This window comes from Oxyura jamaicensis, chromosome 12 (assembly GCF_011077185.1).
Source record: "Oxyura jamaicensis isolate SHBP4307 breed ruddy duck chromosome 12, BPBGC_Ojam_1.0, whole genome shotgun sequence".
NCBI classification, from domain to species: Eukaryota; Metazoa; Chordata; class Aves; order Anseriformes; family Anatidae; genus Oxyura; species Oxyura jamaicensis.
The window spans coordinates 11,440,235-11,468,218 of NC_048904.1; the positions used below are offsets into that span (position 1 = coordinate 11,440,235).

General features: G+C 43.3%; 1 long non-coding RNA gene across 1 annotated transcript; it reads left to right on the plus strand.

Annotated features, from left to right (window-relative positions):
* Positions 1–5,501: 5,501 nt before the first annotated feature.
* Positions 5,502–13,901, plus strand: LOC118173232. The gene is made up of 2 exons (XR_004754091.1): positions 5,502–5,813; positions 10,826–13,901. It is a non-coding gene; the product is annotated as an uncharacterized LOC118173232 (long non-coding RNA).
* Positions 13,902–27,984: the final 14,083 nt, after the last annotated feature.

A 27,984-nucleotide genomic window follows, 5' to 3' on the forward strand; every position in this document is an offset into this window, starting at 1 on the left:
TAATGAGCTTTGATTTTTCATCAGCCACAAAAATGTCAACTATGCTCCCAGTACATTCCACAATAGAGCAATATTTATATTTGATCTCTGCAATGGTTTCACGCTGCACGTTACATAAGCCACTGATTCCCCATACAGTAATGGAAACAGACGGCGCTTGCCACGGTTTATTTTTTGCATCAGGCATTCTTTGGCAGATACTCATGGGAAACAATATGGCAAGGGAATGGCATTAGACTTCCCCTGTGCAAACGCCAGGAAGGCTGTGAACAAGCAGTACAGGACTTTTGCTCTTTTTTTGGAACTGTTGCAAGAGCTAATGGGTCATTTTGTCCCCTTTGCATACCTAGAAGGACTCGTGTTATGAGAGCAGATTCACTAACAGAACAAATTTGGCCCCAGTGCCCAGGAAACAACAGTCCCAACAGCGAGCTCCCCTGCTTTTCCAAGGCAGGTGGCCACCAAAGCTGCCACTGCTCCTGCTCCCTGTGCGATGGGACTCAAACAACCCGCAGGGAAGCCACCCTTCCCACCGGCACCACTACTTCCCCAGGATCTGTGCTAGAGAAGCACCATGCTGCACGGCAGGAGCTCAAAGCTGGGGTTCACTCCTTAGCTGAGCCTAGGCCCTGAAATAAATTAACTCTCATTTTAGTCTGCCTAATAATGTTATTAAAGAGGACCAAGCAGTTAATATCAACAGCAGCACTAACTTCCCAGTGACATATTGCTGCACAGCCTGCTTGAGTCCATCCACCAGCACACTGAGGTCTCATACATGCAAGACCATAGAAAAAAAACTTGGATCTGAAGTTGAAATGCCATTACCAGCCTGGTGTCAGCCTTGGTTTTTGACCCATGACAGTGGAATGGGATGTGGAATTATCCAGCAGCTTTGCTTGGGCTTAGTTTTGTTTGTATCTGTGCTTCAGGTTGAGGTTTGGACAAGTTCTTTCTTTCCTACTGGTAGATATCCTTAGGGGGAGAAACTCAGCTATAAAGAACTTGGTGGAAGCTGTAGAATTGTGCAGTCTGTATGTTCTTCAAGCTCTTTGGAAACAGGCTGAAAGAAGAGAAGCCGCCTAGGTCGTCCATCCCACAGCAAAGCAGGACCACCTCAGCCCAGCTAAAAGCATCCTGCCAGTCTGAGCAAGCCGCTCTGTGCAGCGGGTACTGAACGTCCTGAGTGCCACAGGCAGCACCATGGAGCTGGGAGCACTCAGAGTTTGACAGGCTGGGCCCAAAGCTCATGATTACACGGACCAGCACCACTCCCTGCATCCCACCCCACACCTGCACACCTGCGCTGCCTGGGCAGACCATTAACAGCTGATTCTGCAAGAAGAAGGTCAGTGGAAAAACCATGACAGAACAGCTAGGAGCATGCCCCTCAATGAGCTAGCAAGAGCTGGAAGTAGTCTTTGCATGTTTTATTGCCAGGGATCAGAAGACAGCAACGGGCTTTAAATCTGCCTCTTCTCTCCAAGCCATGGTAAGCTGTTTCTCTCGGTGCATAATTGCCTACAAACTCTGACGGAATGTAATGGCTGGAGTACGAGCATATCTTCTGCTCCCAGTAACCATGCACGATTATTTTTTGCATCCTTGCTGGAAAGAACAGAGCAGACTGTACTCCAGGACTTTGTCACCTTAGGACATATGATAAACATTCACATGTGTCATACTCAGACTTACGCCAGCCTATTAGCACTGCAGGAATAGTAAAGGCAGCAAGAGATGAGCTGCATTTCCACAACCCTCCAGCTGTCAGAAGCACAGACTGACAGAAATGAAGCTGCACAGGGGAGACAGGCCAAACCAGAAATAATCCATCATGTGCCACGGTTCCCAGATTCCTCGGGATCTTTTCCGAGGAATCTGATGTCAGGCGTTGAACATGTCAGTACGACTTGCACTTTGGTGATTTTCCATCTGTGGCTGCTGTTTCTGATATTACACGCAGGCTTACCGCTGACACGTATCACTTCACGAACAGCTGGAGGAGCAGTGGCCAACCTTCTTTTGCATACTGAAAGTCTTGGGCAGCCAAAGCCCACAAGACACACCATGAATTCTGCAAGCCTGGGAATACGCCACACAGGCGAGGACAGCAGCTCCACTGGGGTCTCGCTGCTCTAACACGTGTTGGCACTGGGCTGTGCATGCAGTGACAGCAGATTCAGCCCCCTCCTTGTTTACTTCCAGATAGATCTGAAGTCCTCAGAGTTCCACAGGTCCCACTGCTGGTTACGGGGCATAACAAGTGCATGAGGAGTTATACTCAGGAGGCAGCTCTGGTCCAGAGCCACACAACTACCTTATGAAATAGCAAGGGATTAGTGAGGACAGTGAAGAAAGCAGCCAGAAAGGCAGCTCTGTAGCTCCACAGACCAAGTGCAACATCTGGGCCATTTGTGTGGGGGAGTGTTGCTCAGAGTTTTCAATACCTAATCTGACCAGCAAAATTATAACCCTTGGAGAGAGAATTAGCAGAATGTCCAGCAGATAAGGACATCCATCACACTAGCCACGTTCAATTACATGGCAATCACAGTCGTGCATGGACTGACCCTGCTCCTCCTCTCCATTTCTCTCTGTCCCCAGCCTCCCTGCATGGTAGCAAGTTCTCCTGGAAGATCCCCCTTTGGAATCAATTTTTAGAAGCAACAAAAATGAAAAACTAACACAGGTTCCTCCATCAGCATATCGTAGAGACAGCATTTCTCTTCTGCCCCAAACCCGGTCATTGGTCTTGTCCTGCTCCTTCATTCTAAGGCAGATGCCAGATTCCTGCAGATCTACCATGGCAGTGCTGCTGCCAGCCAGTGCTGGCCAGGTGTAGAAAATGGGAAGGAACCTGGAGCACACCCCTGCCCCGCAGACACAAGTCAACAAAATAGTGCCACAGAAATTGAACTCTGGATCACTCTTAATCCAAGCATGTGCATTTCTCCATCACTCTCGCACTCACTCTTCATCACCATTTCTATCTATTCATAAGCACGTTAGACATTTATACTAGTTACAAGGAGAAGAGGATCCACGTGAAGGAGGTGGTTAAAAGTTAACCGAGTTGCTACAGATAAGATTATTCTGGAAAGCAGCACGTCATCAGGAAATAACAGTGCTAATGACGACCAGCTTCATCTTGTTTCTGTTTGCTGTATTGCTGGAGCTGCAAAGCCACAAGCATTAGAGATGCAAAGATGCAACCCTTCCATGTTCAGAAGTAAAATACGCAAAGTCAGCTGAGTAGCCACTGAACAATATGCTAAACAAGAAGTTAAAAGGCACCCAACAAATGCCAACTGGCCAAGGAAAACACAGTCACATTTCTCGGCCACGTGTCCCAGCTGAACTTTCTGTTCCCTTCTGTCATTTAATCCCAGCTTTTCCCAAGTAACCAAAGGTGCTTCAAAGGAGACTGCCCACCAGAGTGCCCAGAAGCTGCACGGCGCTCCTGTTCCAAATTCAATACCTCCTGAGCTACTGTCTTTCATACCATCAAAAGGGTCTTATGGGCATATTTTAGGTGCTAAGCAATCCTTTGCAGCATTCACAGCAACAGCAAAGTTAACTGCTTCTTCAGTTCTTGCCTTTATCCAGGGTACATTTTTTTAAAATGTTCTCTGATTTCAGCAGTTTTCCTTCCCCTGCCCACACTGTTACTGATGCTTAATGAACTTCTACAAAGTCACGCTGCCCTTCTCTGTTGCTTTTTCCCATTTCCAGGTCAAGCTACCTTCCTACCATCCTCCTCCTTCCCCCAAGCCTTATATGCTTCTTTTCCGTGTTCTCATTCACTTGTTGCAAGCCAGTTCCTTTAACCCACCAGATTCAGTGGGCAGATTCCTGCATGGGGCTGTCCTCAGATCCCTCCCTGATCAAGTGTGCTGCTTGTTCTCACAAAGAGAATTAGGTCATCTGATAGCCAGGGTACAGAACAAATACTGCAGCAACAGCTCTTACAGCAGCACAGAACCATGGGCTGCTCAGCGATCCAGTTTAGCATGACCCGGTTTTGAGTCACTAACTATAACACCAGTGTTCTGAAAAGTAGGGGCTTGGCTTAAAAAAGGAAAAAAAGCCTGCATATATACAAAGCTCCATGCAAGGCTATATGGCTGCAGTGCTCACGCAGCCAAAGAGAAGAGAAAAAAGGACATTTGTGAAGAATAACATGCTAAGTTGCAACTGCTGGCACTGACTTCAAGCCATAATGCTGCTGTGTGCCACCTGAGATCAGGCACACCTTGCAATATGACAACAAAAACACAATTGCTCTAGCCTGGGGTAGCCAAGTCACGGTATGTGGATCACCAGTGGCTTGTACAGCCCAGATCCATCACAATCAGCTACTTGCTGTGGTCATTGGTGCCAAAAGAAAAATGTTTGTGGAAGCCTGAAAGAGAGCAGTACAAATTTGTGCGGACTAACCATGGATGCCACACTGCTCAGCCAGCAGAAGGAGATTTCTGCAAGGTAAAACAGCATCATGTGTTTGAGAGAGTACTCTCATCGGTGCCTCATCTGCTGGCAAGAATGAAGGTGACAGTAGGGCCATGACTACAGCAGGACCACCGTTACGGAGGTTATTTTGCGTTTTCTGATACAATTCTCACACTTCCGACCATAAGAGCCTCAGTTTTCTCTGGGCCCTCCAGCAGAAAGCTGCCTCTCTCCCTGCCTCAATCCCTCTCCCCTAGCAGCGCTGTGCAAGAGCTGGACAGGCCCATTTATTGTCCCCTGTACCACAAGCCAGCAGAGATGGTCACAGAAACACAGCCTTCTACTAAAAGTAAATATTAGCAGGCTACCTTATCTAGAGGTTGTTTTAGAAACAATTCTTTCACCTCACAGGAAACCCAAACACCCTCTGATCAGCCCAACTTATTGCTGCTAATTCCCAGCTCTGAGAAAGGAGCTGAGGTTCATGTTTCTGATCAAGTCAAACAATTTGATTTTTCATAGTGACTCACTTGGACCAAGCAGGGGATTCCAGACGAGAATCCAAGCATGGAGATCCCATGGCACCAACATCCTTCCTTCTATTTTTTTTTTAAGCAAGTTTATTTAACTTTCTCCTGCCCAAACCTTTCTCCTTTTAAATAAAACTTTTCAGCAGCCTAATTGCAAAACCAACTCCTTTCTCCGTCTCTTACTGGGCCCTTTTGAAAATCTTGGACTTGCCAACATTAGGGATTAGACTGTACATGGCTGTCCTAGCACAGAACAGAGAGAACATCATGTAATTTCCATTTTTCTCCCGGTTGTGCTCTTTCAAAGCCCCACACTACTTACGGTTTCCACGCCACATATTCTTCTGTCCGTTGCCATGGTGCAGCCACTGGTTTGTCATTAATATTGTGGGTAACTTCAGATCCTTGACCTCAGGGCTTTCAGAGCTTTTCATGGTGTATTTTCCTCTTGATTGAATTGCTCTGCATTCCCAAGCACAGCTAAAACAAAAATAAAACACTGCTGCTTTTGAATGGGGAAAATTCATTTCACGAAGACAGGCTAGAAAAGGCTGGAGACCCATTGAAGAACAGCAGATTAAAAGGAAAACAGCCATTCTCTGCAGACGTAGTGACCATGGCATGGATTTAGATTTACCTACAGCATCTGAATCAAGCCATGGTCCATACATGAACTCAATATCTGGTGCAGTTCTAACTCTAATTTAAATATGCCACTCCGCTATCAGAGGAGCTCAAATTATTTTTGTAAATTCTCATCTGTGAATTTTCCCAACAGTTTTGAGAAGCGTGGTGTTCACAGACTGCAGATGGGAAGACTGAGGTACAGAGATGGTAAGTTACCCCACAGCTAAACCATGGATGTAGCTCACAGCTTTCCACGCGTTCATCCTACCTTGATTTGGGTTCTTGCCTTAGAGGGCTCCAGGTGTATTTCCACATCTAGGGGTATGTTATTTGTACAACACATCTGTGCAAATGCTTTTATGCCTATGATTTTTACTCAGGGGGATTATTACCAAGATGTCAATTGGTAAATGAAATGCTATCTGTCATTCTCTATGTTCAAACCTGGAATTTACTGAGAGCAGAAATTCATCTTCACTAATTTTAATGCTAGTGGTAATTCTTATTTCAGAAAGCAGTCCATTTCTGAGGTCTCTTAGAAATCCATTGGTTCACATGTACCAGACTGACTCTCTGGTATCCCTGCTCAACAGAATTACAATTTTTGGTGGGGGTTGTTTTTTTTTGTTTGTGTTTTTTTTTTTTTTTTTTTTTTTTTTTTGTGGTCTGAAGAAAAGTAACGGCCATTACCATGGAAAACGTGGTAATTGTCACACCAATGGTCAATTGCCAAAACTAAACAACCCTTCAAAACCTCAAAAACAGGTTTCAAGACCTGCATACATTTAAAGATGTTGCTTCCATATGAGCTTTTCCTGCTAAATGGACTTCCAGAGGCATGAATTTGAATTAAAAAGGCCTAAGCCATCACATTTCTGGGGATCAAACCCTGCTGCTCAGTCTGGTAGTATTACATTTGGTGAGGGCTCCTTCTGGATATAAAAACCTCAAGGGAACAGCATCAGTCATTTTCCTTCTTTTTATAAATAATACTTTCCAGAAAAGGGAAAAATGGATCTTTCAAAAGGGAAAAATGCATTTACCACCTACTTCAGGAGGATGCTTCAGAAGCTGCAAACAAAACGCCTGAACCTACATGTGACAGTGACTGCACACATCAGCCAGGCAGTCTGTCCACATACACACACACTTAAAATGCCTAATAGCAGGACTGAGGATGACAAGAACACTCGATTATTTCTGAATCAATACAAACACCTGTCTGGAGAAACAAAGAGCATCAAACAGACAGTAAGATGCAAAGCCTGAGGGCTTTTCAGCTGATGCTGGCAGATAAAAGAGTAAAAGTGGCATGAATGTACATCCTTCCTCCGCAAATCTGGGGCCTGTTTGAGCTCTTGTTGCTACTGAAGTGATTGTAGGATCACTCTCAATTCAATTGTGCCTTCCCTAGCCCCCCCAACCAGAGCCAAGAAAGCCCTGTGCTGAGGAAGGAGTGCAGCCATACCATGCAGACTTTCAGGACAAAACCCTCTCCGTGCTGCGGACACGTCCCTCTTGCCAAAGGCTGAGAGTAAAGCCAATGCCACAACTTCTTCCCAGCAGAATAAGGACCCCCTTTACGATTTGCTCAGTCAAGAGGACACTCCAGCTGGCTTTGCTCCCTTGAGAGGCCTTTGCTTCTGTAAATCTGCTTTGCTAGGCCAGCTACATCACAGCCGCTCTTTTACTACTGCAGAGAGGGCAAGTTTGCTGTACGATCCCCCAGGCAGCCCATTTGAAAGCCCTTCATTGGGAAGGCCAGTCACATCCCACTTCAGACAAAAACGCTGCCTGACAAACAGCCTTGTTCCTCAGATCCCCAGCTGGAAATAGGGAGAAAAAAAAAAAAAAAACTGCTGTGAAATCCCATAGCTCCTCAGGGCTCAGGGAAAAGCATCTCTCTGTGTGTCAGCATGCTATATGGCTTATAGAAAGGCCGCACTTGATGTTTATCATCATAAAAACCATATAGGAGCACAACAGAAATAAGGGGAAATGCCAGAGATCCCTTCCGGCGTTAAATCTTTTGAGATGCTGAATGCTACCAGCTCCTTACGGATACGGCACTGAGAAACCTATGATCACAGTTTTTCCTCGCATTATCAGCCCCACGCAGCCATTCACAATGTTCTCTGTGGATCTGGGTACTGTCCTACTGCTTCCCAATACCTGGGTTCCTTTTCAACCCATTTTTGAAAAGAATAATGCTGCTAGTAGGATCTCTGTATATCGCAAAATGCCGTATCTGTTCCTGTGCAGTGTATCATGCTGGTTTAGCCTCATATTTTCTGCTGTAACTCAGACTCAAAGGATTTGTTCTATGTTTAGAAAGAGCAAACTGCAGTATACCTACTGAAACCAGGCTGCCGGGTCTTTTCCAGGCCCAAATCCAGCCCTGATCTCAGCCAGAGCGATCATGAAGCACGCAGGGGCTTTGTCCAGTACTCGAGCTGTGTCAGCGTACTGAACAGGGACCTGACACCACCGAGTCCAACTGAAACAGGCCTGAACCCAAACCTTCCTTTACTGTACTGACACACCTCAGCAGCCTCATCGTCTGCCTCTTCGACGTACTGACCCGATTACAAGGGATGAATGGAACTGATAGCATCACGGAACAGTCACTGCAGTTGCCATTTCACGCCTTCAAGAAGCTGTTCTGCTATCCAAGGTTATGTTCGGCCCTTAAATATACACAAATGTGAACCTAACATGTATTTCATTTCCACATTGCACACCGTTCTGCTACCACCTCTGCACCAGAGGGGTCAGGATTCAGCACGGACATGTAACTGCAGCTCCTTATCACAGAGGAAAGAGATTAATGAGCTTTGGAACACAATTTTTCACTTGGAAGCATTTCATTAGGCAAGCTTTCTCCCACATGGAGAACATGATGCTAAAATGGAAATAGCTTAACCCATTTTATAAATTGGCATGAGTCAAGGTAAACAGCAGGCACGGAACAGATTCCAGTCGCGGTGTTTCATGCTTCACTTACTGGATGATGATATAATTTTACCACTGTTGATTAACTAATTTTGTTAGCATCTACAGTAGTCATCTATCAGTGCCTTGAGGTCTGCAATTACTTCTCTACCAAAGCTATGACCTATTTATACATCATCCAATTATCTAAAATAGCGACAATAAAAACGACACCTGGTAGTTACGCTGCAACACTGAAAGACAAGAAATAGGAGTTCTGTCCCATGTCTGTTACTCACTTGCTGTTTGACTGTGGACAATTCACTCAGGACACAGTTTCCTCACATCGACTCCCTGGGGGAGTCCTGTTTCAGACATCTGATATCAAAAGAAAACACAGAAAAGCCTTCAGTACCTCCAAAGGATCCCTTAAATGCAACAGAGCCCTAACATTCAAACATGTAACAAGGCTAAATATTTAATCAGATAGCACAAACCTCACACACCAGCTGATTCCTGCTGGATGTTTCCCCAAAAGGAGGCCTCAAACACATGCATTCCAGATCCCCCTCTCCTGATCCATCATCCTATGCATGAAAAGCACCCTGACACATTGGCAATGTGAAGTCAGTAAGAGGGGCCATAGCTTTGCAATGCTTGGGGTTGGGAAACTGATGGTCAGTTGTATCTGTACGGCGAGGAATGCCACGACGTGCTGCTACCTCACAGCATGGGGAAAAAAGAGCTCTGCAAAATGAGGACAATCAGTACGTGTGGGCACCTACCCCAGATTCAGCCAGATCTAATGAATACAGATTTTAGTTCCTTTACAGAAAGAGCTGCACAAGTCTCCACTCTTACACTGTTCCCCAACATAACAGAGCAAGACGCAATGTTTTTACAAGTTCTTTTTAATCCTGCAGCCTGGTTAAAAGGATACAGTGTTCCACCAACAGCTATGTGTCCTGGGCAGCCAGTTAAAAGCACAACTTTGTGCTGCAGCAGGAACAAGGTGGATCCTTTATACAGTGGCACCTACCCATGGTATAACGTTCAAGCATGCAAAATGAAACCAGCTGAGTTTTGCACAAAGCTTTTGTGTGTGTCTGATGGGCTCTGAGAATCTTTTGTCACAACTCAAAGTGCTGTCCCCAGAGAGGGACAATTTTTTCCTTTCCCTCAACTCTGTTTTATGGTTTTCTTCTAATTTTACAACACAGCCTGTGACAGCTGGTCACACGGTGTGTCTGGGTTGAATAAAGCCCAGGGACCCTTTGCCAAGCCTCTACGCAATGTGCTGAGCTTAATGAAATGTGTCAGCTCCACTGTGAATCGTGCATTCATGGAAGTGAATGAATCTGATTTTTCAAGGAAAACTTAAGGGATACAAAACTGCACACAGCAAACCCCAGAGGCAGGGGTGGGAAGAGGGGGGGAAATCCCAGTGAAACACACAGCAGCTCTCCTAACAGCAAAATAGATCCATATAGATGGAATTCAATCAATCAGCTTGAGTATTAATTTAAAATGATCAGTCACCTCTGAGGCTCAGGGGAGAACGAGTACAGTTCAAGGGCTGAGTTAAATGCCAGGTGCCAGCAGACTAGGTTGTAGCGCAGCTTTGCCTATACAACAATTCCAAGCAAAATCACATCATTTTTGCACCTTTCTCTCCCAGTCACGTAACAAGAACGAAAACATTTCCTTCTGGCTCAGTTTGCTTCTCTTCTGTTGTCCATAGAGGTTACCTGCCCAGGAGAACACTGACTACCCCTGAGCAGAGTGGCCCATCAGTACAAGTGTCCCCATCCTACCTGGTACTTGACACTTCTATCATACGTGGGACAGGTTAGCCAATCTATATAGGTCCTCCACGTGGTGAACGTCCTAAGGTACACAAAGCAAAGTGCACATTAAAAAAGACAGACCTTGTTTTTTTCCTCCCTCCCACTCTGAAGAACAAAGAGAACCCTAATAAATGTGAAAAATGCGATTTTAACAAAAAAGATTTTCAAGATGTTTAAGATTTTCCTGCATCATGTCAATCTGCAAAACTCACAGTCTCATTGCACTTCCCCTCCTTGTAGTTTCTTGCTAGAAGTCAGCCAATCAGTAAATAAATTAAATGTCACAATTCCATTGGACACAAGGAAATGTGAGTGTTCATCATCCTTGAAAATCATGCAGCACATGCCCTGGGAATTTTTGTGACATATGAGAGCCACAGGAGGAATGGGTACATTTTTACCCAAATTGTTGTAAAGAAATTGCTGTTTTCTTTTTCCTAGTGTTCCCAGTTACCTGTCAGCTGAACTGAACTGAATCTAGACCTGGCTGTATCGCCCCTGAGTAATTTGCTACAAATCCAGGAAAATTACAACAGGGCACCTGATGGTTGGGCCCCACTGCAGTTTGCTGTCAAAGTCAATCTGACATCTCTGTGTCAGACAAGAAGTTATCTGACCTCATCACGTGAGTTTAACCGAGAAAACAGCAAACAACACTTGCACAAACATTGTAAAACAGGAGAACAGATGCCAAAACGTGAATGTCCTATGGGGTAAGGGTTAACAGTCAAACACTTCTAACAAAGTCCCAGATGTGTGAACACTGCTGTCAGTTTTCTACCTCTCACCAGCAATTTTTACTTCAGATGTGCTTCACTAGGGAATTAAGCCTTAAAATATCCTTACAAGATAAAAAGAGGTTATTATTCTCTTCTATATTAAGGAAAATTGGAGGTTAAATGACTCCTGCAAACCTTACACCTGTGTTGGGACCAGAAATAAAACCCCAGCTATCTTTCCTCCACTCCTTGGCTTTAGCCCAAGATGACATTTTCCCACCTCCTAACACCAGCCCTGCAGAAATATACCAGAGAAGAAAATCTTTCCCTGCAACCAAGAGCCCCAGGGGCTGGAAACATGGCTCTGAGCTGTGCCAACCTGCCACATGCACTAACTGCTGAAAAGAGTGACAGCCATTTGAGAAGCCCACTTTCGAATATGGCCCAGCACCCACCACCCCGTCTCCAGCTGCCTCCTTTTTGCCCCTGAACCAGCAGCACCATCCTCCTTGACCCTGAACTCCCCTTCTTCTCCACATCTGTTGCTTGCAAATCTTCCTGTCACCACCTCCTTTTTTAAACACTAAGTCCTTGACTGCATCTCCATTCCTTCAGGCCATGACTGCTTCTTGCCATAGAGGATGGTGAAGTCTCCTATTCACGGATCCTCCCCAGCTGCCCATGGCACCTACCTCTCCAGTGCAATTCCCCAGCTTCTTGCCCCATGCAGAAGGTGGAGATGAGGGCTAGCCCCATCCTGGTCAGAGCAGGCACGTGGCTTCAGCTGCATCAGGAACCGGAGATCCCACAAGCTGTAGGATAGAGTCTCGTGCAGTGCTGGTGGGATCCAGGTCTCCCAGCCCCCTGATTTCTCTGATCCAAGACAAGCTTGTCTACAATATCTTATCTACACCCCATTGTTTCCAGGACTGAGTTCAAAAGAACCTTTTGGATTTTCTACTCATCTCTCTTATCCCTTCTGCTGTTTCCAGGTCCTCTCTCATGATGTAAACGCACTCCTGGTGCAAGACCCTTCCATTGTCTGGAAAGCCACAAGGTCTTCCTCTCACCATCTGCTAACATGTTTGTGAATATCCAAATGTATTTTATGTAGTTTTAACCAAAGTTTTATGTAATTACCTAAATCTACTCTCCACCATGACGTACAGTGCTTTGGAAATGGTTTGGGGTCGAGATTTATCGTAGGCCACTGCAGTGTGCTCTTTGTTGAGCCTAATGGAAGCAGGGTTTACCCAAGAGGAGGGATCCATCTCAGTGTCCTCCATCTCAGCTATAGCAATACTTTAAACTTATTTGCCTGTAGACAAACCAACATGTTCACTTCTAATAACCTGTACAAAAAAAAATACATTTTTCAAACAAAGTCTCAGCAGGATACCTTTCTTCAGCATTTCTGGCTGGAAGAGGCTAAGTGAGGTAACGGAGCTCTGAATCCTACATCTTGTTCTGGAAGTGCCCATAATGATGGTTGGGTTCTGAACATGTAGAAATGTTTTTAATTACTAAGGGGAAAAAAATGAAGTCAAAGCAGAGACAGCTGCCAGAGCTTCCACAGGACTGACTACATTCACAAATCTTGTAATCTTTTTATGTTCATTATGAGAATGCTACAAAAAAAAAAAAGGGCAATCACATCCTGGCCAACAAATTAAATGCTTATTCAGAGATTAATTCACATCATCTGTACTCCATTAGATGTTCTCTTTTGCCAGGGCATATAATGCAATATTTGCAAGGGGAATAGTTGCTGCTATTGCCAAGAGCTTGCGATTTACTGGCTCTTGCAGCATTGACATGGGAGTCACAGTGCTATGGGCACAGCTAAAGCAGATAACATAGCAACATACAGTATGAGACATAATCTGCTTCATTCTGGTGTTAAAAGGTAACGATTATGACTCTGCAATGCAGCCAAGTGACAAGGGGGGAAACAAATCCATAAACCAATAAAAGTATATCCTTGTATCATGAAGGGAACAATTTGTTGCTGCTGGGTTTGGGTCTTTTTCCTCAGTCTACAATACATTGAGATTTCATTTCAAGATCAGAAGATAAAGCTGAGGGAAGTATAACTTTTAACTCTGGTGTGTCTAACCTAAAACAACAGGGCAACCTTTCCAAGAATAAATGCATAACATGGCTAAAGGCAAATCCCCAGAATCATTTTTTTAAAAAAACCTTCCCTAATCAATTTGTGATTCTTCTTGGAATACTCACTGCCAGAAAGCATTTCTACTATCCTGCCTATTCTTACATTTCCTAAATATTAAGATATTACCTTTTGTTTTTTGAGCAGAACCTCAAAATGGAAGATCACTTTGGGATAATATGCTAGGTACCGAATAAGCTAGAAGACATTATTTATAGTAAGTACCCAAATATACCATCAAATATGATGGACTAAATCCTCATGCTTCCCTGATGAGATGAGTGCATATACAAGAGTGAGATTCATGAAAACCACCATGCAAGGTTCAGAATTCCTTACATTAGCTCATAGGAAACGATAATTACTTAGTTTTTGCCCCTTTGGAGCTGTTAATGCTGAATTTAAATAGCTACAAGGAAAATTACACAACACATAGGTATTTGCATCTTTTACTGGATTTAGCTCCCAATCCCATTTCTGTGCCAAACACTACAGGAGACAACATCGCAATAAATACCACAAAATAGTGGTTAATTATCCAAAGCCCATCTTCTTTTTATTTTTTTTTCCACCCAAAGAGCTCAGAGAGGTAAGTCTAAACACTGACAGCATCAAACTGACAAAAAAAGCAAACAGCACAACCGAGAGAAAGGGCAGAAAATTCCAGCTGACTGACGAGATGTAGACAGGCTGGTCCACTGTACCCCAGATCTAGGTAGAAGGCCTTGCTAGTGGAACATGCAGTCCCTTCCAGATGTTCCCAGCTATTTCCAACGCTGTATCTACAGCCATTTTAAACCACCAAAGAGCAGAACTAATGGAAAGTTTGTTTGTTTCCTGTAGGACAGTGGTTGACTATACGTGATCTGGGCTACCTAGTCAGCCTTTTAAATACAGAATAAATAGTTTCTTCACAAAGTAGTTTTGCCGAAAAATGTTCCTTTCTGCTAGATACAGGGACAATTAATCCCTTCTCCCCACTACAGACTGCTCTGCTTGTTTCTCCCACTGGCCTCTCAGAAGTAAAAGGGGAAAATGCAACTGCTCTGTTTAATGAGCTGCTATTACTCCTATTTTTATTATGATGCCCAATAAATATTAAATTTTTATTTTCCTGAGCTCTTTCCTTCAGGAAATGTCAGCCAAACACAACCCAGCAAAAGCTAGCTTTGTGTTTGCCTTGGCTTCTGGGACTCACCATGGTCCCAGAACACAGACAGGATGAAATACTGGGGCACACCACCTGGCTTCAAAATCAGGCACCGTCCAGAGCTAGCTTGCACATACTGGGAGCCAAACCTGTATTCTGGCCTTTGCCAAGTCTGGTGCTTTTCTTTCATTTTCCCAAGCCTGTGGTAGCCACATCAATGCAGAGATTTGAGAAAAGTCTGAGCACATCCAAGGCATTATGCAAATATCCCCTCTTGTGCTCTGCTGCAATACATGTATTGAAATAACCTCTTATAAACTGCATTGTAAAGGCTTTACAAATGTCATCATTTCTGAATTAATTATCAACCAAATGCCAACAATTTTCCTGCCTTAATATACATTAACATAACCCATTAACAGTGTCTAGTTGTCAGGCGATGTCAAGAAGAGGGTGTCATGCCTGGTTTGTGATAAACAACTTGGACACCACGCTCTCTGGTTTTGGCTCATGTATTGTAAATATGAGGACACCCTTCATACTTCTTCAGATGTGCCCCTGATGGAATGGGTTCATACTATAAATCACTCCAACTTAAATTACATGTTTTTCTTTTCTGTATTAAAGATTCCAGAACATGATTCATCCTCTCATCGCTATATTTTGACATGAATGCAACTCCTCCACAAACAATGGGAGTCACACCAAACTGGGGTACTAAAACAGGCTCTTAGACAACACTATTTGTACTAAGTCCATCCTCTAAGCAACTTCTACTTTCACTGAGAAGTCTGTGCTGAATTACTAAATTATTCCATTCATTCCAAAAAAAGCGTTGCAGAAAACTAGGGCCATGGGCACTGTCCCATCACAAATGCCAGCCCCACACCAGCACCATATCCTGCTGATGGATTGGGTCCATTGACAAGTGCCAGCAACTGGACAAGATGAGAAGTTTTCCATTGAACACCAAGTTAACTCTTCCCTTTCTAGACAGTTCTTAGTTTTGACACTGCTGAGAATTAGTAACTGGATACCTCATATCTGCTTTTTTCTATAGACTGAGCACCTTTGGAGGACTACAGCTCCCAGCACATCTTTTCTCTCACACAGGCGAGTTTTGGCCTGGATGTGCTGTTGGATGAAGTTCTATTCTTTGTGTCAGTGAGCACATGGCCTTGCACTGATTCTGTCAGTAAACAAGTACTCTTTAAAAGCCTGAAGAGCCACCTGATTTTCTTTACTTTTTGTCAGAATTAGCCGCTGCGGTATTTCAAAATTCATGTGCTGGTTGCAGACCCTCCACTAAAGCAAGGGAGAGACAATCACTGCAAAGCCTCTGCCAGAGCATTTCTCCTGCTCCAATACCTTGGTGTACTGGCAGTTAACTCAGGTTAGCTGTCTTCTGCTCAGGAAGCTTGCAAGATATTGGGATGAAGGACTGTGCACTGTTCTGCTGTCCTACTGATGCTGTACTTAGGGGAACACTATGATGCTTATTTGTGGAACTCAAAATTCAAGTGTGGATTCCTTGAGACTGTACAAACCCACACATAAAACCAGGCAAACTTCGAACCTGGCACAAATGTCTTCCTGGCCTAAGATTTTCTGCTGGGAATGTAACCTGTAAATGAGGAGGGTTTTAAAAAATGTGTCCCCAGCCAGCTTTCTCAAGGGACAAAGAAAAAGATTTATCTTGTGTGCTTAGTTTTCCAATATCTGTTGTTAAAGCAACCCATTCCTACAAATGCTGCGGCTGTTAAAATCAGGATACATTCACTACACCCACAGTTTCCAGGATATTCAAGCATAATCTGCTAACCCTCTGTTTATCCCTAACTTAATCAGGGTAACAAAATAGATACTGATATGATAACAAAATAGACGTGATTGCACACACTGCCTTTTCCAAGGGACTCAGCAGTTTCTTGGCCCCATCACTCACTGCTCCATGGGCAGCCCCTTTTCTGAGCTGCTTTCTGAAGACTGTTTCACTGCTTTACCTTTTCTTCTTGCAGTTCTCTGAAATCCACTCAGACCTGTGCACTTCAAGAAATCTAACATGGGTCAGAGCTTGAGGGTCTTATTTGGACCTTTCTGAGTGCATGGCCCAGTGTCTATGTACATTATAGCATTAGACCAAAAAGCTTTTGGTTTAGTGACTCCTTCCTAAGGGAAGAAATCTCCAGTCTTGTGATACCAGACTACTTTTACCATATACCATTTCTAAAAGCAGAAGTGTTTTAATTGGCACAATACTGACATGAAACATGCCGGGACTTTGGAAGGAAAATGTAGGGGGAGAAAAGAAGAGAGGGAAAACAAATCTCATTCCTCTAACAGGTTACCTCACAGGCAGTCAGCTTTCTGTAGCTCCTCAGGACCCTGGCGCGCTGGGAGCTGTTTTAGGGGAGAGAAGCAGATGCTGAGACCTGCATGCAAAATGCAGTCCCATCACACAGCAATGCTGTTCATCATTCACATTCCCCTCCCATACGCTTGGTAACACGCACAGACGCTCAAGTTTATTGGACTTAATCAGTGCATTTCTGTTCCTTACACGTGCTACCATCACCAAAGACCTTTGGCAGCAGCTGAAGCTCTGAATACAAAAAAAGTACTGATAATCCTGGGCTCTGCAATTTTTTTCTTGAACAGATTTGACATGACTTGTTGAACAGGCAAGAGTCCTGAAACTTTAAAGATGAAAGCAGAAATACAAGAGTAACTGCCCAACTTCATTTAACACCTCTACCACCGTGACCAGAAATACTTCTCCAGAGAAATGCGGACAGGAGACTAAATATGTAAGTGAAAGGCATTGATCCTGAACTGTACTCCCAGCTCTGCCACTGACATGCTCAGGGACATTTGGGTTATTAAACTGCTTGTTACAATACTTTCCCTGCTAGTAAGTGAACAAAAGGATAGTGAATTTCCTGGGCTAGGCAAAGCTGATACGATCTTTCATACATTTCTGAGGCAAGCACTGTATTTGTGTAAAACATTCAATATGCTAAGCATACATTCAGATCTGCCTTCATTTTTGCTAGTGTTGGCAACTTTGCTATTTATTTCATATGAGAAGCTTTGCATTCCCTTTTTACAGATGCACAAAGTACGCTACACATCATGGGAAGACGCTCCTAATAAACATCTGTAAACTCACCTCATTCTTCCTTCAGATTTTTAACTACAGCTCTGCCACGATAACCCCCTAAAACATAACGATGACCAGGCAAGCTAAAACCTTCATGTATTATGCCAATACCAGCTATGCCTGCACTACACATGTGACAGGGAGACATCTGATCCAGCGCTGTGCTGCACTCACATGAGCTGGAGTGTTCCTCTGTCACTGTATAAGATGATGTGGAGAAAGTAACCTTGGTCCAAGTAAGCAGACAGCATATTTGAAACAAACCAGAGAAAAAGTTTTCCACATGGGTTTGAAACAAACCAGAAGTAAAGGTTTTCCATGCAACAAACTCAAGGATTATGACCACATGATAAGAGCTTAAATGGGATTAAACATATTCAGGGTCACAATCAATGAAATCTCCATCTCAGGAGATGGCTAACCTGCAGGTCAGCATTGCTCCAGGGAACAGACCACTCAACACATGCCCTGCTCCCTGATCTCTTCCTTTCAGCCTTCCTTGCCAGTTGCTGTCAAACAGGACGCAAGGCTAAATAAATCTTTGCTATTATCCAGCAGAATATTCCTTACAGTTTTTGGTGCATTAGTAAAATCTGCTTTATTACGCAGTAATATAGCGCAGTATTGTGCTATGTTGCTTCTAGCACTGTGGCAGCCTTCATGGAGCTGGGCATCCCTGTACACCATCTTGTTACAGCCCTGTGTTTCTTGTCGCCACTTACTGAAGCGTTTTACTTACTGTGCATGGTATACAAAGTGGGACGCTTGCTTGGTCCTGTGTTTACTGAATGTGCGCTGTATAAATATTAGGCACAGGAGATACTAAGGTAAGCTGTCAGAAAGCCCCCGTGGAGGGAAATCATGGAGACCTGACCTCCAGCCCCCTCGATCCATCACACAAGGTTAGCTGATATGATAAACACCGTAAATAGAAATGACTTGTTCTGAGCAATAGCTGTTAAACCAATAAACAGCAAAAACTTTGGAGAAAAAACCACTGTTTTTCCTCATTTATCAAACAAGACTCTGTATCTTTTTTTTTCCTCCCCCTTTTTAAACAAGTTCAGTTTGTGAAGATTGAAGAAAAACAAGACGTCCTTTCAAATCCCTTCTCTGCATCAAACCTCATTAGGTTTTGATGTCAATGGTGCATAGAACGCTGACCGCTGCCAGTAGAAGTATTTGGCAGCCGGGCTGTTACATAATACAATCCTGTCTTTCACAGAAGAGAGATCTCTGTGCTGCTAAATGTGCTAAAATTTAACCCGCTGCTTTGCTCCATCCAGCCAAAACAGCTCTGTGCATTTTCCATAGGTACTAACCAATGGTTATATAAAAAAAAAAAGTCAACTTTCTTCTTGAAAAATAAAATACCCCCAAATACTAAAAACACATATAGATATTTATTTAAGGAAGTACACACTTCCCTCTCCCCACCTCTGACCAAAATCTACTCTGAGAAGGGTGATGTTTGTCCCAAAAAGCAAGAGTAGTATTCAAAAAAAAAAAAAAAACCTGTACAACTCTCAGAAAAAAATTATGCTAAAGAAAAAAAACGAAGTGTGTTGTTACCCTCGAACTGTGTCACTGCTTCATGGAAACGTTTGGACTCAAAACTCTGGAAATGTGAAATGTTTTCCAAGGCTGTTTACAGTAAGCTTGAGTTTTCAGCTCCCATGAGTAGGAAGAAAGTGTTTAAACTTCAAAATTTTTTCCAGAATGACTTTTAGCTGTGCCTGTGTATCCCATAATGCTATAATAATAATAATAATAATAAAAAGCTTTGAGTGGTGTAGATCAGGGGCACTTCTGGTCCCACTCCTAGTTTTCATTAACATTTGTCAACAAACTGACCCAGCAATTTACCGTGCCAGATGCTGACAGGTGATATTCCCACTGAACCCAAGTTTTAAAAACCCAACTATCTTCTCTGAGCCCCCATATAAAACCGCCCAGCCACCCCTGGGCCAGCCCCAGTAAATACCTTGTGTTCAGCTAATGAACACCCTCCAGTGACACTGATATTAGCACATCTTGGAAAGAGAAATTCCAGTTATGGGTCTGACTGAAACCGGAAGGAAGGCTCTCAGGATTTGTCCTGACAGAAGCCAAATGGAAAGGGCTCAGGAGGCACAGCTCTTCCTAGTCAGCTCAGTCACCAGCAGTGATCACCTAATAAGCCTTTCAGAGCTGGAGAAATACTTTGGGGGTGCAAATCCATACTCAAGCACAGAGGTAAGGGGAACTGGGAGGTGCATCAGAGGGATGGGATGTGCACCCGACTCTGCACCAAAGACATCTTGCGTGGTGCTACCAGCCACCTCTCTATTCCCTGGCTCACATCAGGCAGACAAAATACCTCCCCAAAAAGCCTCTGTGTCAGCTGTTGCTGCAAGCCAAGGTTAGTGTTACAGGCATCTCCTTACAGAGCATGGACACAGGCAGCTATAGACATCCTACACATACTGCATGCCAGAAACAACCATACCTCCTGTCCTGGGTTCCTACTACAATGTAGTACGCTTTATTTAACTGATCCTAATGGAGGGAAGGTACTCACCAAGGCAGCTAAGGGCAACAGCTATCTATACACCCCTCTGAAAGGAAAGCCAAAAGACAGCAATTTATATACTTGGCACTGTCCACTGAAGGAGCCTCTCCACCTGGAAGACCAGAGACCAGCACACCTGAGTCTTAGGGCTCAAGTTCACCTCTGAAGGCAAACCTACCCCAAATGGCCCCGCTTGGCCAAGAGGACAAGCAAGGCACCAGCTCCCAGCAGATGCTGGTCACGGTGGTCTGTGGCACTGCAGTGCTCCCATAGCGTCCAGAAACCTTCTCAGTACGGTCTGAAGATCATTCCTTGGTGCTCCTCCAAACCCCAATTGAGCACATTATGTTTTCAATTGAGCTGCGTGTTTCACGGGTGGCTGCTTTATTTATCGTATGCAGGGAGGAGTGCACAAGGAGAGAAAGTAGGTGGGAAGAGTTATGCAGTTTTAGGAAAACTTAGTTTACTTAGGAATTTATCTTTTGATTACCCAAATCAGGAATTAATTAGCCCACATTGCTCTCTTTGTTTAGATGTTGCGCGTTACGCTTTGCTAGGCAAATAAGGGCCTAGAGCAAGCACTGTATAAACAAGCACTTGTTAACTGTGACTTGGAGCATGACAGAAAACCTGGGGATATAAACCAGCTCAGAAGAGAGACAGACCAGTCCCGAGCTGGTGAACAGGCATTACACACGCATCCCAAACCCTCTGTACTCCCCTTTCACATACCCTGATTCCCACCACCATGGTCCCAAGCAGCAGATCCTGCGGTGCCAATGTGGCCTCCCTCAACTGGAGGCTTTGGGGTGAGGGCAGGCCCTGGGTGCCCGAACCCTGGCGCCTTCTGCCGCCTGCCCGATGCCTCCGAGGGATGACAGCAGAAACCTGGCTGCCACTGCCTGCTGTCACAGCCAGCGAGTTCAGAGGTTTCTCTTGGCTCGCTGGCCCGCTTGCGTAAGTGGGGCGAGGTGGTGTGGGGAGCACGAAGGATGAGAGGCCAGATCCTGCAGCACTAGGGGGCGTGGAGCGGGGCTTAGCTGGGTTTTACTGGGCGCGAACAGCATGATCAGCAATTTGGAGTCACTGCGGGTGCTGGGCTAGGCACAAACAGGGGAGTATATGGAGAGAGCTGGGGTCAGCCTCTGTGGGCAAGGACACACAGAAAACTTGATCCAACAACCCCCATGCTAGTTCCCTTCCTGCTCTGCTCAGAACCAGCACGGTTCTCCCTCATCTCCAACATTTTACATTGCTTTAAAGGCAGATTCCTTGCACAGGTCCCCATGGGGGCATTATAGGTATTCTGAAAAAAAACATAATTTCAGTGTCATTCATATTTGGTTTCCTTACAGTCATGGGCAGGAATTAAACTGCCCTTTCTTTTTCTTTAACATGTAGGCATTTGAGTAGATTGAGAGAGAGTGTGCTTGCTCACACAAGGGACACTAGCCTCCTGTGACGAGTCTGTCTTTCAGAAACCACACTGCCTGCCACAATTCAGCACTTTTCTGCTGAAACCTCAATCTCTATCATCATTCTATTATTACAACAACAGCTCATGCTCACTGTTTATAATGATAGGTACTGAACTGTAATCTTAAAATCGTCCCTTGATACAAATAATCCAGCAGAAGCATAATTGCATATTATTCATGCTTGGATACTATTAAACTTCCATTATCAGACTAAGTCTTCATGACTACACATCTAAAAGGGGAATTAATTCAACTCTGCACAATATTTTCTTATGCAGACTCTACAACCTACATTTACCACACAAGATTAAAGCATGCCAAAGATTATTCCAAAGTCTTTGGTGTCTGAATTGCTTAAAAAACACTAGATGAAGTGCTTAAAACTCACTGAAATCTGATGTGTTTCCAAAAGATTTTTTTTTCCCTTAATATCTCCCATTTTCCCTGTGGAAAATTCTTCCTCAGAGTTTTTCTTCCTCCTACTGTGTTGTGACTGGCAACAACATCCAGGCTTAACATAAGAAGTCTTCCTATCACCTCCTTTAAAACCTATTCAATTCTGTAAGAAACTGCAGCTTTCACAAATAGACAGGCAATTTATCATACTGTACATAATGTCCAGAGTCCCTGGGCCAAAGCAAGCAGTATGGTGGGGAGAACAGCCTCAGCACCCTGTCCTCCAAGAACCTGTTGTGCACTGTGCAGCCACGGAGTGCAACCACTACATACTGGTGTAGCCTACCAATGTGCCAGGCTCGAACTTCAAGCTATGCCAAGTAAAACTCTGATCCACTTTTGAAAATCTGTGACCACACAAGAGAGCCCTTCTCATGTAAAGCACTGTTTGGTGGCTGAACTCATCAACATCTAAAACCTCTGGTCCACCAACCAAGTCTTCGCTTAGCCACAAACCAGAAAAGATGACTTGTGTTGCATTTAAAAACCATGAAACGTCTTCGGGACTCACGTGGCAACTTGGCTTCCTTCCCATCTGCAATCACACATGAGGTTAAACTCAACAGATTTATTTATGCCCTCTGAATTCCCTGTGATTTGGGTTGTGTTGAACACATCAACCTACAGACACATTTGCTGAGCATAAAGGTACCATATAAGCAACATACTGTTATTATTGGCTGGTATTGTGTTTCCAGGTAAACAACTAGAGAGCAATGACTTGACAAAAGCATTTTTAAAATAGTCTATCATATCATCCAGATACTTCAGAAGCACTTGAATTAACCACTGATTCATTCATTACATCCTCAAATTAGGATTCCTTTTCTAGACATATTGCCTTATAATTATATATGCTCTTCTTTCCAGATGGCATGTTCAACCGTGTCCACACTAAAAACAGATAATCAAATATTAATTAATGTCTCAGAAAGTCTGCCCTGAGAGATGGCCTTTGGCTCTATCAGTTCCTTCAAAAATAAGAAATCAGGCTTTTGGCTAATCCACAGGCACAGTGAGTCACAGGCTACTAGTTTCTTGCCCCTCAGGGCAAGGAAACCTTCACAAATTCCCCCCCCCCCCCCAAAGAAAATCCAACTTTATTCTAATTTTGTGGGGAAAAAAAAAATCACTTAAAAATGAAGCTTAGTATTCACGGCTTCAGACCAGAGGCAGATTCAAACTGTGCAGAGACAGACATTGCCACATAAATCTTAGGTGGAAAGACTGGTAAAACACTCACTTTGACAAACGTAGCAGGGATCAAAACAGGATCTTTAGAGTTTAAATCACTAGCCACTATAAATCAATGTGGAAGTCCAGTTTCTTTGAGCTGGCTCTGTAACAGTCTGCCTCTAGAGACTGAGCAGAGGGTGCTACGCTGTGTGCCCAGTAGATGATGTGCTCCCCATGGCCTGAACTGAGGAACGAAGCACTGCCAGGACCTGGCTTCTTCATCCATGTAGAGAATTCCCCTCAAAGAGAAAAACATCTCTCTGAGATGATTAGTGCTAAAAATAAATTTGAAATTAAATTAAATAATAATAATAAAGGTTACCAGGTTGGGACATTTTGTGCTACAGTAGTACCCAACTAATTACTTTTTTTCCATTTTTTCTTGTTCTTCCCCCACCCCCAAACTTCATTTGGCAAAGCAGCCCATTTCCTAACATGGACCAGGCACCCTGGGTTACTTCAGACAAGAGGTAAACAAGCCAAGTTTTTCAGAATTGCAAAGTAGCTACTGAACACGTACATGTAGCATTTGCAGAACAATTTCCCAACACGTACATTTGTAATAAGAGTCTTAATGTCCCTATGGCATAGAGTGATTTATACCTAAGGCACGTGTGACAGATTCATGTTACCCATCCAAAGAGGCTGTGGTATACGCCATACATCAATTCTCAGGCTTCTTTTCTTTTCATTTTCCTTATTAAAGAAATAAAGAAAATGAATCAGGGAATTAAGAAATTCAGCTTGCCAACCTCCCAGATTTTTTCACAGTGGTTTAAATAAATCAAATTAAGATTATAGAGGGCCAAGACCAAGCATAACTATTGCATTAAAGAACACTGTTCTGAATCTGGAGTGACCAACAGGATAGCCTTGCATCTCGATTCTTTTCTTTGAACTCAAGCTACACATCACAAGGCTTCAAGAAATCAGCACAAATAGCGAATTGTCTTCCTGAAAATATATAAACACCAACTTAAAAAAAAAAAAAACTTCGGCATTTACAGCTTTGCAAAGACACCACAGTGAGCCAGAATGATTCTGGCCATTACATGGGACAGGCATGTGTGCATGTGTTCAAAAAAAGAGGACGCAAGGAGATAGCACAAAGACAATCTCAATTCCTCTTGTAAGTTCTGCTTGGGAACGTAACCCCAGGGCTCTGCCTACATGGCACATTCATAATCAACTCACACACGTGTACATCCAGGCATTGCATGGTCTCACCAAGGGGAAGCCAGATTTAAACACTCCTGAGTTTTGGGATAGTCTGGATGAAAAATCACATGGCCCAGGTCCAGTTCTCACCACAGCCAAATGCCCAACTCTGATCTCATTGAAAACAATGGCAAAACTCCTGGAGAACAATCCGGCTGAGAACTGGCCAACTGTCTATCATTTTTCTCACTATATAAGCTCTTATTCCTATTATTATACCTGACTACATGCTCCAAATGGTGGTTTCTTTTCCCACCCTGATCTCACTTGAATGATGTCAGACAGGGATAAGGAGACAAATACAGAAATGTAGTAAATGCCAAAGCTGGAACCAGCAACTCCAAGAAATAAATATACTAAGTACATAGAGTGCCAAGGCTGGATACAGCAGCTGAGGAAAAAGGGAAATGTAAAACTTTCTTGGCAAGGGCACATGGATTCATCCAGCTGAAAGAGGCACATTCCAGCCCACACCATTGTAAGCAATAATCTATGTCTCCCTTGAGAAAATACAGATGTTTGTAATTTTTTTGATTTTTTTAACTGCTCATATGAAATAACCTTGTTGTCTTGAAAAATTCCTCTAGGACTTGGTATTGCAAATGTTACTTCTGTACAAACTGTAAACTGCTGACTCAAACCAAACATACAAACAAAATTGCATCCAGGACAATTTTGAAATGCATTCTAATAATAAAAATGTACTTGAAGATTAACTGAGGCTAATGAATTAAAAACACATTCACGACAGAAAAGATGCTATTAATAATAATAAAGAAATTGCAACCATCTTTCCTTGCCCATAACAGTGTCTTCCTCTTTTGCATCATCTATTTCAGAATTTTCTTTGCAGAAATGATACCCATGAAAACTGAAATAATATTCTGACACTTATTTCAGCTGAGCTGATACTGAAGTAACTTCATTGTCCTTTAATCTGATGTTGCTGATTTACAGAAGTGTAAGTGGTTGAAGAGTACAGTCATCACATTCTTAGCGAGGCTTACTGAATTTGGCACCAAGTCCCTTGCTGGCAACTCCTATGATCTGGGCAGAAAAATATTTTAACTGAAAAGACCTGATTCTTCTCTGCTTTCCACTATACACCTACATCTGCACATGGTACCTATCATGAGCAGCCCTTCAGATTTTAACATCTTGTTGATGTGAACAGCTCTGTGTTCTTGAGCACACTGGTGAAAAAAGTTCAATGTGCAAACATTTTAGAATAGTGAAGACTGAAAATTTGTGTCCTTTCTCTGCATTAACCAGGTCTCTGTTTTGATTGTTCTTTCAACCCCATTTTCTTTTTCTTCCTTTGGCTTACAAGCGCCATAGATTCAACCTCCTGGCTGAAAGTCAGCCTTTATTTTTTCATTTAGGGAAGATGATGAATTGGAGAATTTAAAATACCTCTTCACAGAAGGGCCCAAGAGCACAAGAGTCACCACTCAATCTGTCCGCCTCAGAATTCAACCCCAAGGCAGTCACTGGGGAGATCTGTCAAATCTGCAGCTGCTGTAAATCCTCCTGACTTTGTTGAATACTGCCAATTAACATTAGCAGAGAATCTGGCCCAAAATTTGAAGTAAGTCCAGCATAGACCTAAATGGGCTTATTTGTTTAGTTAGCACATTTAAAGAAGGACAAGCCCTGTAGATGGTAGATGCCTTCTCAAGATTAGATAATGAACATCAAGAACATGTCAACTTCTGTACGGACATGGGCACTGACACTAATAGCACACACTCCCACTGAGTAGTACACGCATCCTTTTCCACAAGCACTGACTACAGCTACAAATGGATTCCAGTCATTTCTTTGAATGAGCCCTAAATGGGCTGAGGTGGCAGGCAATTCTCCAGGTAGTTTGTAGATGCTTTGCATTTTATTCCCTTTTATGTATTTCATATATGTTGCACTTGCAATACATATCTCCTCACCTATAGGGCAGACCAGGAGGACGCAGGTGAACAAAGAAATGGTCTTCCTCCTAATGCCCTTCATTATCTTGCTACCTCAAGCAAATTTTAAGTGTTTCATCTTTTCTACTTGAACACTTCTCTGACAAACCGTCAGTCATCTCCTTAGCAAACAACTCTTTTTTAATTGATCACAGAATCAACATTCTTTTCCAGATTTCTCATTTAAACGTACCTGTGCTTAGTTTCAGGATTTAAGTCTTTTCATGCACCACCTCTCTACCTCTGACACCTCCTCCTCCTGGCTTGTTTTTTTTTTCCTCCAACTCTCAATTATTCATATTTTGGTCTCACCACTAAGCCTCATAGGAAATTGGAAGTGGGCATTTAAGATACACTATAAAAACAGGACCACTCCTTCCTGCTAAGAGGAGACATGGTTTTATTGTTTCCCAGGCTCTGCTGTGTCAGCAGCTCAAACTGGCAATTATAAAAATGAAGTTGCCAATGTTGGTAAAAAGTCACTTTCTTATGAGTGCCTAATTATCTACCAGTGGGTCTGGGCCCAATCCTCAGTGCCGATTCCACACGCAGATATTAGCTATGACAAGTGGAAATTTTCTTATGTCATATTTAAACAGTCTTGCGAATAGAAATAGAGAATGAGTTCGAAACCACAAGGAAAGCAAAAAACTTTGATGCAAACTTTTTGTGTTGCCAGAATCCATTCCCTTCAATTCATTTCACTCCCTAGATCATCCATTACATCTAACAGACTCACTTGTCACATAAACTGCACGTCTCATTGGTGTAAACCCCATCAGCACATCCTCAGCACAGCCATTTTTCTTGTTAAAATTAGGATATATTTAAGGATAGAACAGATGCAGCTGCTACATTTTGGGAGTATATCCTCCCCCTTTTTGGCCCAACACTGATCTATACTCTGAGCTTCATACCTGGAAAGCAAAAACCATCCCTGTCAATTTAGTTCCAGAAGCAAGCAGATGTCTGGCCCAGTGGTACACAGTTTTAAAAGTGTTACAGCTTTGAGGTCCCAAGCTTCAAAATTCTGTGTTTCTAGGACATCATTCATACAATGATTCTGAGTGCACTTCTGAGCCCACACCTCCTCTAGCCACCTCATTCTGAAGTCCAACTCCCCACAGAATGGCAAGGAAATTATTACCTCTCTTCTTCCCCAGCCTATTTCTCTGCAGTGTCTTACACATGCCTTTCTGACCTCCTCACATTTCTAAGTCCTAAGATGTTCCATTTTACTGGAGTAGATCTTCAGGGCAAGGCAAGAAAGCTAAGGATGAGAAAGTGAACAGACATTTCTGAAATCAGTAACTTTTACCCTCAAAGCATGCAGATACCATAGCTTTGCCAGCCAGAGCAACAAACACCTCTCTGGTGGATCCCAGCAGAGCCTTCTCCACATCCTTCATAGGTTTAACACTTTCAGACCATGACTCAATAAAAATTAAATATCAAAAAAAAAATAAAAATCTATTATTAAGGTATATAGGGAGCCACC